The following is a 12,395-nucleotide window of genomic DNA, read 5'->3' on the forward strand; positions in this document are numbered from 1 at the left end:
AGGATATGTGTGTGTGTGTGTGTGTGTGTGTGTGTGTGTGTGTAATAAATTATAAGGAATTGGCTCATGTGATTATGAAGGCTGGCACGTGCAAAATCTTCAGGGTGGGCTGGCAGCTGAAGACCCAGGAGGGCTGAGGTTCCCATTTTATTCTGAAGGCAGTACACTGGAGAATTCTCTCTTGCTTCAGGAGGCCAGCCTTTTGTTCTATTTGGGCCTTCAGCTGATTGGACAAGACCCACCAGTGTTACGGAGGACAATCTGCCTTCCCCAAAGCTCATGATTTAAATATAAATCTCATCAAAAACACACTCTAAGTTAACACATAAGTACTTTCCATGTATTAAACAACAGCAAGTAATACCAGACATAGAATAGGTTATTAGTAAATGGTAAAGACTGTCATTAGTATGATTATTAGCATGATTATTATACTGATATTTTTTCATCTTCACCCCTAGGCTCTAAAAAGAATTCCTCTTCTCTAAATTTAACCCTCCTCTTCTGTGAAGTAGGCCCAGTATCTTCTCTGAATTATGGAGATCACCTTCCCCCAAATGCACCTGTCCAGTTCCACATCTGCAGCCTGTGCTGTGCCATTGGCTTTTTTCTTCAACTTTTAACCTTATCTTAAATCCTCAGATATCACCTTTGTTCAGTGACCCTCTGTATGCATCATCCTAACATGGAGTTTTTCTGTTGCTGAGTGCCAGTGTATTAGTTTGCTAGGGTTGCTGTAACAAAGTACCAAAAACTGGGTGGCTTAAATAACAGACATTTCTTGTCTTACAGTTGTGAATTCTAGAAGTCTGAGATCCATGTGTCCGCAAGTTTGGTTTCTTCTGAGGCTGTGAGGGAGAATCTGTTCCATACCTCTCCCCCTGCTTCTGGTGATTTGCTGGCACTCTTTGACACTCTTTGACTTGGAGATGCTCACTTTGATCTGTGCCCTCATCTTCACATGTCATTCTCTCAGGATGCCTGTCTCTATGTCCAGACATCCTTTTTAAAATAAGGACACCAATCATATTGGGTTAGGGCTCACTCTAAATGAACTAATTTTAACATGATCAGCTCTGTAAAGATCCTATCACCAAATAAAATCATATTCAGAGGTACTGGGAGTTAAGACTCAAACATCTTTTTTTGGAGGGGGGGGGGATACAATTCAATTCCTAATAGTAACAGTGTTCAGAAACAGAATGAACTATAGAAGCAATTTGAGACTGTAAAATATAGTACATATAAGGAGTTATACTAGTTTATGAACCTTTTAAAAAGCTATGTGTATCTCATCTATAGTGTATGTAAAATGACATGGAGACAATGTGGAAGATGTCAAGTGACATGATATGGGAATTGTCAAGGAGGGTGAAATAAAAAGGACCATTTGCTCTTGAGTAGAACAAAGAATGACTTTCCATTTATAAAATTTTGGCACATCTCCAATAAATAGAATGAAGGTCAGACATTTGGAAGAATGTTTTGGTAATGAAGGGTGTTAAATATGAAAATATCTTATTGAGGAGAATGAAATAATCTTGGCTAGAAACTTTAGTATTATTGGCTTTAAGTTATGACTCAGAACTGTTATTAAAAAATGGTCCTTGAGCAAACCCTAATATGTGAGTTATGTCATATGAGGGCACAGTCACCTTGACATTTGCATTACATTTACCATAGACTTGAAAAACGTTTTGACTCTGTTTTTGGCTTTTAATACATTTGAACAGGAGTATTGGCCGAGCAACATGTATTTGCAATAGTATCACATGGGCTAAAAATATACAGTTTGAGTAGTTAACACATTATTCAGTTTTTTGGGCCAGTCCTAAACATTGGAGAAGGCAATGGAGATACAAAGATTTATATTACACTTACATTGATCAAGAAGTTAATCTTATAAGGAAAACAAACTAGCAAACAAAGCATCATGTGGTAACATTAATTTAACAATTTTGAAAATAATTGAGTGACAGTTATGTGCCATGCTGTACAATAGGAGCAGGAGGAGGGATACCTCAGTAAAATAAAGAATCTATAAAGGTGTTTGCCCTCATGGAGCTTAAGTCAAGTATGTTCAGAGATGTGAGGGATTGGCAGACAAGTAAATAGACAAGTTGTGGCTATGGCTCAGGTGGAAGAAACATAGGCGAGAATGGAGCACATAAGAGGGAAATTAAACCTAGGTTGCAGAGAGGCTCACATATACATAATTTATATGAAACTATTTCAGTGCATTTCAGGTTTCTTGGGAATAGAAGTCAGATTTTATTTCAAGGAATTTATTAATTTTTCTTCAGGGTGACCTGGTACTTAGTTGGTATTGGTACAACCCGCCCACCCCCCCCCCCCCGCAAAAAAAAAAGCCCTGCTAAGTGATGAGACAGGGAGAATCCTTTTAAAAATTAAGAGCCCCCTAATTACCAATGGTTTCATCCAGTGGGAACTCCTGCTGAGTTCAAAAGGAGGAGAATCTGGCTCAATATTTCCTTTCAAGTTCATTTTCCTAAAGTGTGTATGGAAGCAAGAGAGCGTGACATTTTAAGATCACGGTAATTCGTAAGTGCCTTTATAAAAATGATTTTCACTAAACTACCATGATTTGTGTTTATGATTTCTGTTTTTAATGACCTGATTGTAAAGGTGACCATTTTGAACTCTTAAATTGCTTATTAGGATCAGTTAGTAATTCAGTCCTCTATTATTGTGTGTTTTACTCTTGGGGGGATAAAAGCTACTTGTGTTTATGGACCTTTACCCACATGTTGCTTATATGAAAAAAAAAAGATGTAAATAATAAGTGAAGGGGATTTAAAGTAAGGTTCTTACAGTAGCGTTTTATTTCCTTGGTCAACCTTGAACCACTGGTTATCTCCATGTCCTGCCTCTGTCATGCTCCCTTTTTCTGGGATTCACAGCAGGGAAAGATTCAGCCAGCCACCTTTCCTTCTCCCTTCACCTCTCGGGAGTTTTATTGTCAGAGTCCCTACCAGTAGCATCAGAGCTCCACGAAAATGAAAAATAGCATCCACAACCTTCGGAACAGGATCTGAAACTTAAATCTTGGGGCGCCTGGGTGGCTCAGTCGGTTAAGCGACCGACTTTGGCTCAGGTCATGATCTTGAGATTTGTGGGTTTGAACTCCGCATCAGGCTCTGTGCTGATAGCTCAGAGCCTGGAGTCTGCTTTGGATTCTGTGTCTCTCTCTCTGCCCCTCCTCTGCTTGCTCTCTGTCTCTGTCTCTGTCTCTGTCTCTCTCTCTCTCAAAAAAAAATATATCTATATATATATGAAACTTAAATCTTGAGTCATGCAATGTGACACCAAAAGGGAGAAGAAAATATTAAATTTCCTCTCAATGCTATAATTTGCAATTTTCTTTCTAAGGGTGAAATAATAGCAACAGAAGATTAAAACAGGTTAAAATGCCACCAATAACCAAATTCCACATACAGTTTGAAGATGGGAAATCATCCAAAGCTGGGAAGTCTGAATCCAATGCCATGCTCCTCTTTGAATCATTCTGAGAAGTAATCATGAGTAACAGTAGTATAGCAGTGTAACAGAGCAGACAACATAAGCAAGTTAAAGAGAAGGTTAAGATAAATGAGAAGCATTTTAAGATTTGACCATTTATCTGGTTAATTGGTTACAAGCAGCACCCTAGAGACCAACTTTATCATGACTGTAAAAAAGCATCAACTTTGTCTTCCTGATGCAGCATGATTCAGTATCACCCTGGGAGTATTAGTTCTTAATCTTTATCTTCGAACATTTTCAAGGTCACCTCCAACCTCCATTTTACCATTCCATCTATCAAGCAAAATAGATAAATAAACATCTTCAAATAAACCGTGTTGGTTGGAATCACACTGTGTTTTTTTTTTTTAATTTTGGGAAAAGTTGGTTCAAGGCAGTAAGTAACAAGCATGTGTCAGAGAGGATTTAATGAGTAGTGATATTTTTTGTACACATCGTGAGAGATCATTAAGTGATTTGGGTGTTGGAGATCATGAGGGTTACCTTGTGCTTTGCCTATGGCGGCTTGTACCAAACAGATTGCTGACTCCACAGCCCAAAGCCTCTCAGAGGGTTACTGCCCTCAGGAGAGGTGTGTCATCTCCACGCCTGTGAGAAACACTTTAACAGAGAGAAATCAAATACCTTTGATTCCAGATGTTGAGTTGACTCTAGCGTGAAAACCAGGGCTTGGAAAGGATGTGGATATTTTATGGCTGAAGAATGGAGAAGCTCATTAGAGACTGTTTATTTTGGTTCCTAGTCATGGTGTCCTAACAAACTAGGTGAGCAAAGAGCTTCAATGAAAGATTCAGGGTTCTAGAAAAAGGGAGGGAATACCAGATAAATGGGATGATTATAAAACAAATACCAGCAAAGTTAAATCAATATATCATCATGTGGGTGATATCCTTAATATACCATTCATGTGAAGTATGTTTTGTTCGTACCTTAGAAAGAAGAAGAGATAACTTGTTTTCCTTCTTTCCTTCTCAGCTCCCACTGGGCATGGAACCACTTTTCTGCTCTGTTCTCCAGAATGTGATTGTCTAAAATAACAGTAATAGTGGTGAGGTTCTGACAGTCACACAAGTTTCTCTCTGTAAGCTTTTACAAATGCCAGCCAGTGACCTAGTGGCATTTCTACCGTAAAATCTTAAGGCCAATACATTTCCCTGCTTCCTTATTTTCTTGGTTTCAAATACATTTCTTATTGCCAATGGAAATAAAACCCAGAAATGAGAGAGCATTGGTATGACTTGTCTTTCTCAGTAAAGAGCTCCTAAAAGTGAACTTATACAGGATACAGCAATTTTATAGGGCAGTTAATCATCCCATCTTTCTAGCCACTAGTTCCAGTGATGATAAATTTTGTGGCTTTTTTTAGTGGCTTCATGTCCAGATAGAATAAAATTAAATGAGAACCCTGGAATACCACTCTGAGGCTGCTTTTCAAAAGCACATGGGCAGAGACTATAAATCACAATGCTTTGTTTCTTCTCTGTCTTTCAAGATGGGTAGGAATTTTTGTAGCCTTGCTTGTCTCTCAATTGCTCAAGTCCCTGAAATCCAAGTCATGGGAGTGAATTAGTAGAACTGGTATAAGAGGTTTTATATCAGTGGTGCCCATTCCTCAGTTTCTTTGCATTACTATTGCCATGGTAGCTTTTTCACAACTTATTTTTCACAAAGCAATTTGCACAACTTATGATGCATGTGACCAATCCTTATATCCTCTCATGGTCACTTGTGGTAGCCATCCAGGCACACCCTATTTGAAAGGTCTTAGAGTGTCAAAGTCACCATAATAAGGATTTGCATTTCATGCATTCTAGGGGTAAAAATAAAATGTGGTAAGACTTTTCAAAATCAACACTGACAAATTTCTGTATGCTGTTTTTCTTAATAACTAGCTTTATTGAGATCTAATTCACATACCAGTTTTCCTATTTAAAGTATTCAGTTCGATGATTTTGGAAGAGATGTGGAACTGTCACTATCAACTTTAAAATACTTTCATCATGGAGCACCCAGGTGGCTCAGTCACTTAAGTGTCTGACTCTTGATTTCAGCTCAGGTCATGATCTCACTGTTCATGAGTTCAAGCCCCACATTGGGCTCTGAGCTGAGAGGGCAGAGCCTACTTGAGATTCTTTCTCTGCCCCTCCCCCATTCGTGCTGTCTCTTTCTCAAAATAAATAAACAAACAAACAAAAAAATAAAATACTTGCTTCACTCTAAAAAGAAAATCCACACCCATAAGCAGTCATTCTCTTCCCCCACCCCACCCTGCTCCAGGCAGCTGCTAATCCACTTTCAGTGTCTATAGATTTACCTATTTCATACTTTCATATAAATGGAACAGTGTGTGGTGTTATCAAAATTCATCCATATTGTAGTATGTGTCAGTACATCATCCCTTTTTATCTCTGAATTATATTCTAGTTGTAGGAATATACATTTATCCATTCGGCAGATGATACTTGGATTATTTCTACTTTTTTGCCTGTTATAAAAAAGGCTTCTATGAACATTTGTGTACAATTTTTTGCATAGGCACACATTTTCATTTCTCCTGGGCATATACCAGCAAGTGGAATTGCTAGATCATATGGTCACTTTATGTTTCATGGTCTGAGGACCTTTCAGACTGTTTTTTCAAAGTGCCTGCATCATTTACATCTCCACTGCAGGGTATGAAGGTTCTAATTTTCCCAATCCTTTTCAACACTTATTAATACCTGTCTTTTTTATTATTGCCTTCCTAGTGGGTGTGAGGCGGTATCTCATTGTGGTTTTGATTTACGTTTCCCCAATGGCGAATAAGGTTGGGAATTCTTTCATTTGCTTTTGGGTGTTTTTGTATCTTTTTTTGGAGAAATGTCTATTCAGATCCTATGCCTCTGACTAAATTGGGTTATCTTTTTATTATTGAGTTATAATAGTCCCTAACTATTTTGGATAAAACTTTTATCAGATAATATGATTTGCAAATTTTTTCTCCCATTCTTTGGGTTTCCCACTTTCTTGACAGTATCTTTTGAAGCATAAGTGTTTAATTTTAATTTCAATTGTTTTAAACCTTATTTATTTTGAGAGAGACAGAGATGGCACGAGTGAAGGAGGAGCAGAGAGAGAGGGAAAGAGAGAATCCCAAACAGGCCCCATTCTGTTACTGCAGAGCCCAATGTGGGGCTTGAACCCATGAACCATGAGATCATGACCTGAACCAAAACCAAGAGTCAGACACTTAACCAACTGAGCCACCCAGGCACCCCAAACTCTTTAATTTTTATGATGTGCACTTTGTTGTTTTCTACTGTTGTTTGTGCTTTTGCTGTTATAGCTGAGTGTAAGCTGTTTTTTTTTTTTTCCTTTTTAAATTGGTCCTAATATGGCACATTTGATACAAGTGTAAGCTTTGGTATCACAGTCTTATTTTGCAATTCTAACTCTTCTTTAGGCAAATTATTTAAGCTCCCTCAGCCTCAGTTACTCATCTATAAGAGGGAGATAATTCTAGGACTTCTCTCTTGCACTTTTGTAAGGATCAGATAAAATAACATATGTGAAATATCTAGCATTTTGCAGGTCTCTGGTAAAACTCTATTAATGTTAGCTATTACTATAATTATAATCCCAATAATAATAACCTCTAGTGCTCTGAAATTTAAACTGAAGCCAGTTTACATCAAGAAGCATATAATAAGGTGCATTTGTAATGTTTTATAGACAACAATGAATTTGGCCCCCATGAAAACCAGGTAAAGTAGTTGTTATTTCTAGCAGCAGCTGCAGCTGAGAGATCTAGAACATTTTCCAAGGTCATGTGACTGGGAAATGTTACAGACAGGGTTAGAGCCTACAGTTGTTTTTTCTTCTTGAAATCACTAATTCAGGTTTTTTTTTTTTTTCCAGTAATAGATTTGTAGTAGGAGTCAGGTGGCTGAAGCTTTGCAGTCTCCATGATGAAGTAGTACCTCAGAAAACCATATCAGGAGGAAAAAAGTAATTTTATGGAAAATTAATACTGATAGCATTGTGTGAGAATCATGGAGTTAGAACACATTTGACTAGAAAGTGAATGTTACATAGCCGTAACAAGTAATGAATTACAACTGTGTGTACCTTCTTTAATTAAAAACAACTTCCGCCTTATTTCCAAAGTTATACATGCTCATAGTTAAACATTGGATAATACAGAAAAGCAAAAAAAAAAAAAAATTTTTTCCACACATTTCCTTAATATGCATATATTCCTAATACACTTATATTTAGAAGTGTTTATCAAATGGGAAGATTTTCTATTTAATGTTTGGATTCATTAGGCATGAAGTTAAATTAATTTACATTAGGATGCTTTTATGGCTATAAATTATGGACTTCAAGAAGATTTTTTGGAATTGTCTCATGGTCTTTTGTTAAGCAGCAATTAATTATCTTTCCAGATTGTCTGAAATTCATGGACTACATTTACTTTGCTGTTCACTCATCTAGAGAAAGTAAGAGAACTTCTACAGTTTTCCTGGTAAAATTAGACCCTTATGAGTAACTCTCAAACACAAGAATGGCTATCTTTAGCAAAGCCATTTGTTCTTCCTAAACGTGTTCAAGCTGACTCAAGTGGCTATTGCTTATAAATTTGTCATTTTATGGATAAGCAGCAAAGACTGTTTACATGCTTGTGGAATCAGAGGATGAGGACTCACTGACCTGACCCTCACCCCAATGCTACAAATTTGGGGTACATTCTTGAAGACTGCAAGTTTTACATAGGACTTTTGAGAACCAGATACCATTACTTTCTCAAATGTTATTTTCACTAAAATTCACTGAGAAAAATACACCTATGAGATAACATGAAATCTAAGTTGATAAAACAACTGGACATTTGAAGTATTATTTGTATGACTTTTTTTTCCCCTTTAAATCCTTATAAAGGTGAGGATGACTTCAGGTCTCAAATCAATCCATCCAATCATAGCCATTTATCAAAAAACAAAAACAACAAATAAACATAATAAGAAAAAACTACAAAGCAAAATGGTAGAGCTATGCTGCAGAAATTTGAGATTTATTATCACAATGTGTTCTTATGATTCCCCTTCTTTCCTTTGCCTGAACTTCAACATTTTCTTCAGTTAGGACTATCCAAATTATTTGGGTGAGTTCCAACTCAATGTAAATAAGTTGAATGATGAAAAAGCCTCTGGTGTATTTAAATTCGTCTGCACGAAATAGTTTAGAGTCGTTTCTACTTAGTTCCTCAAGTATTACTTCATGCAAAAAGGAAAAACGCTATTAGTCCATGCAACCAGTGCTTGTTGAATTTTCTGTTGTATTTCACTTGGCCAGTTAAAGAAAATGTAAAGCTAAATACTGTGGAAGCATGATTGTTTTATAAAAACAAAATTATTTTGAACTGAAAAGGTTTGACACTTGACCTTCATCTTAAATTCTAGCACATGAAAATGTTAGATGTCTCTGTTGGATTAATAAAAGCCAAATGTCAAATGGAAAAATGATTATAAGCTTTAATTATGTGGTTTTCAGGGGGATACATTTTGTGAAAATCAAGGCATTAATAATGACTATGATTGAAAAATTATTTTTGTTATAAAGAATTACAAGTCACTCTATACAAAACTTGGAAGTATTAATAAATGAAACTAAACACAATTTCTTCTGTGTATGTCTGTCTGTGTGTGTATATTTTTAAAAAATGAACTGCTAGCATCTTTCCTAATAAAATCTGAAGCATCTTATAGTTAAGTGACTAGAACAGTGTATCTGGGTACTAGACACTTCCCCCCCCCAAAAAAAAATCCCTTAAAAACTTTTAAGTTATAAAGAACTATTTACTTTAGGGATCTCTGTTACCCACTAAGTAATGATTAGCTAGTTTCTGTTAGAAATAGCCAGAACTCTGGAAACTGTCGCACTTTCTAAGTAGATCATTTTTAAAAGTCCATTGTCACTATATAGTGACTGGTTATGGATGAAGGAGGATAAGATTAATTAGAGATGAAAGGAAGAGATGGTGGGAACAAATTCGAAGAGGAGAAGGAACAGGATTTATTGCTGTTGGTTATTCTAGGCGCACTTGCTTTGCTTCCAGAACCACTTGGAGACTCATTGATTTCTAATGAAAGAAATATGGAAGTAGAAATCCTGACTGGGCATTCCTAGATTCCATCTAAGTATGTTTAACCTACTTAAGATTATTCAAAAGGAGTGGTGGCTGGAGTTGGCCGTAGCTGATATATCATAGACTGTCTATGTGTAGATATCTGGGGGAATTTTTTGTTTTGTTTTGCCTTTGTTTTTATATTTCTAAAATACAAAATAAGAGAACTTGTTGGGGCAGAAATTTCTTTCAATGTTATAGGTTTAAACTCACAGAATAAATTTTTTCTCTAGAGTAACTCTCGTGATTGCTAGGTAGCCTAAGGTCATTGAGTTTAGTTCTTATACTTCACTTTAAGCCAAGTTTCTATTTCAGGATACAAATATGGGTTTACTGTGGTAAGTTTATCAGGAAACACTAAATTTTATTAATAATTATGAATGGCTAACTTGAGTTTAAATACTACTGAATATATGTGGTTTGATGATGCTGGGCTATGGAACCTGGATAATCAAACCTAGATATCAAGGTGTAATATCATATTAAAATGGGGACAGACTACACAGGAAGCTTTTTTTCTTTTCTTTTTTTTTATTTTTATATTTTTTAATTTACATCCAAATTAGCATATAGTTCAACAATGATTTCAGGAGTATATTCCTTAATGCCCTTTACCCATGTAGCACATTCCGCCCCCCACAACCCCTCCGGTAACCCTCTGTTTGTTCTCCATATTTAAGAGTCTCTTATGTTTTGTCCGCCTCCTTGTTTTTATATAATATTTGCTTCCCTTACCTTATGTTCATCTGTTCTGTGTCTTAAAGTCCTCATATGAATGAAGTTATATGACATTTGTCTTTCTCTGACTAATTTCGCTTAGCATAATACCCTCCAATTCCATTCACATAGTTGCAAATGGCAAGATTTCATTCTTTTTGATTGCTGAGTAATACTCCATTGTGTATGTATGTATGTATGTATATATATATACATACATACACATACCACTTCTTCTTTATCCATTCATCCATTGATAGACATTTGGGCTCTTTCCATACTTTGGCTATAGTTGATAGTGCTGCAATAACAATTGGGGTGCATATGTTCCTTTGAAACAGCACACCTGTATCCCTTGGATAAATACCTAGTAGTGCAATTGCTGGGTCGTAGGATAGTTCTATTTTTAATTTTTTGAGGAACCTCCAGACTGTTTTCCAGAGTGGCTACACCAGCTTGCATTCCCACCAACAATGCAATAGAGATCCTCTTTCTCCGCATCCTCGCCAACATCTGTTGTTGCCTGAATTGTTAATTTTAGCTACTCTGACAGGTGTAAGATATCTCATTGTGGTTTTGATTTGTATTTCCCTGATGAGTGATGTTGAGCATTTTTTCATGTGTCAGTTGGCCATCTGGATGTCTTCTTTGGAGAAGTGTCTATTCATGTCTTTTGCCCATTTCTTCACTGGATTATTGGCTTTTTGGATGTTGAGTCTGATAAGTTCTTTATAGATTTTGGATACTAACCCTTTATCTGATACGTGGTTTGCAAATATCTTCTCCCATTCCAGTGGTTGCCTTTTAGTTTTGCTGATTGTTTGCTTCACTGTGCAGAAGCTTTTTATTTTGATGAGGTCCCAGTAGTTCGTTTTTGCTTTTGCTTCCCTTGTCTCCAGAGACATGTTGAGTAAGAAGGTGCCATGGCCAAGATCAAAGAGGTCTTTGCCTGCTTTCTCCTTGAGGATTTTGATGGCTTCCTGTCTTACATTTACGTCTTTCATCCATTTTTAGTTTATTTTTGTGTATGGTGTAAGAAAGTGGTCCAGGTTCATTCTTCTGCATGTCACTGTCCAGTTTTCCCAGCACCACTTGCTGAAGAGACTGTCTTTATTCCGTTGGACATTATTTCCTGCTTTGTCAAACATTAGTTGGCCATATGTTTGTGGGTCCATTTCTGGGTTCTCTATTCTGTTCCATTGATCTGAGTGTCTGTTCTTGTGCCAGTACCATACTGTTTTGATGATTACAGCTTTGTGGTATAGCTTGAAGTCTGGGATTGTGATGCCTCCTGCTTTGGTTTTCTTTTTCAAGATTGCTTTGGCTATTCAGGGTCTTTTCTGGTTCCATGCAAATTTTAGCATTATTTGTTGTAGCTCTGTGAAGAATGCTGGTGTTATTTTGATAGGGATTGCATTGAATATGTAGATTGGTTTGGGTAGTATCGATGTTTTAACAATATTTGTTCTTCCTATCCAGGAGCAAGGAATCTTTTTCTATTTTTTTGTGTCTTCTTCAATTTCTTTCATAAGCTTTATTTAGTTTTCAGTGTGTAGATTTTTCATCTCTTTGGTGAAATTTATTTGGTGAGATTTATTCCTAGGTATTTTATGCCTTTTGGTGCAATTGTAAGGAAGCTTTTTATAGAGGCAGCCCACAAAAGGTTACTTTAAAGTAAGCTGGAAACTCATTTATTAAAATAGTCATCAGGTCTTTGATATAGAGGCAGCTCACAAAAGGTTACTGAATAAAAATTTTTTTAATGTTTATTTGTTTTTGAGAGAGACAGAGATAGAATGCGAGTGGGTTAGGGGCAGAGAGAGAGGGAGACACAGAATCTGAAGCAGGCTCCAGGCTCCGAGCTGTCAGCACAGAAGCCGATGCAGGGCTTGGACTCACGAGCTGTTAGATCATGACCTGAGCTGAAGTTGGATGCTCAACTGACTGAGCCACCCAGGCACCCCACAAA

At 36.7% G+C, this 12,395-nt stretch overlaps 1 protein-coding gene across 1 annotated transcript in view; it reads left to right on the forward strand.

Annotated features, from left to right (window-relative positions):
* The window catches only part of CFTR (CF transmembrane conductance regulator), a 188,051-nt gene that overhangs the window by 14,685 nt on the left and 160,971 nt on the right, over nt 1-12,395 (forward strand). The window lies entirely within an intron of this gene.

Source organism: Lynx rufus, unplaced genomic scaffold (assembly GCF_022079265.1).
Source record: "Lynx rufus isolate CCGP_SWC_20201006 ecotype Redwood Valley unplaced genomic scaffold, mLynRuf1.p SCAF_4, whole genome shotgun sequence".
Taxonomy (NCBI): Eukaryota; Metazoa; Chordata; class Mammalia; order Carnivora; family Felidae; genus Lynx; species Lynx rufus.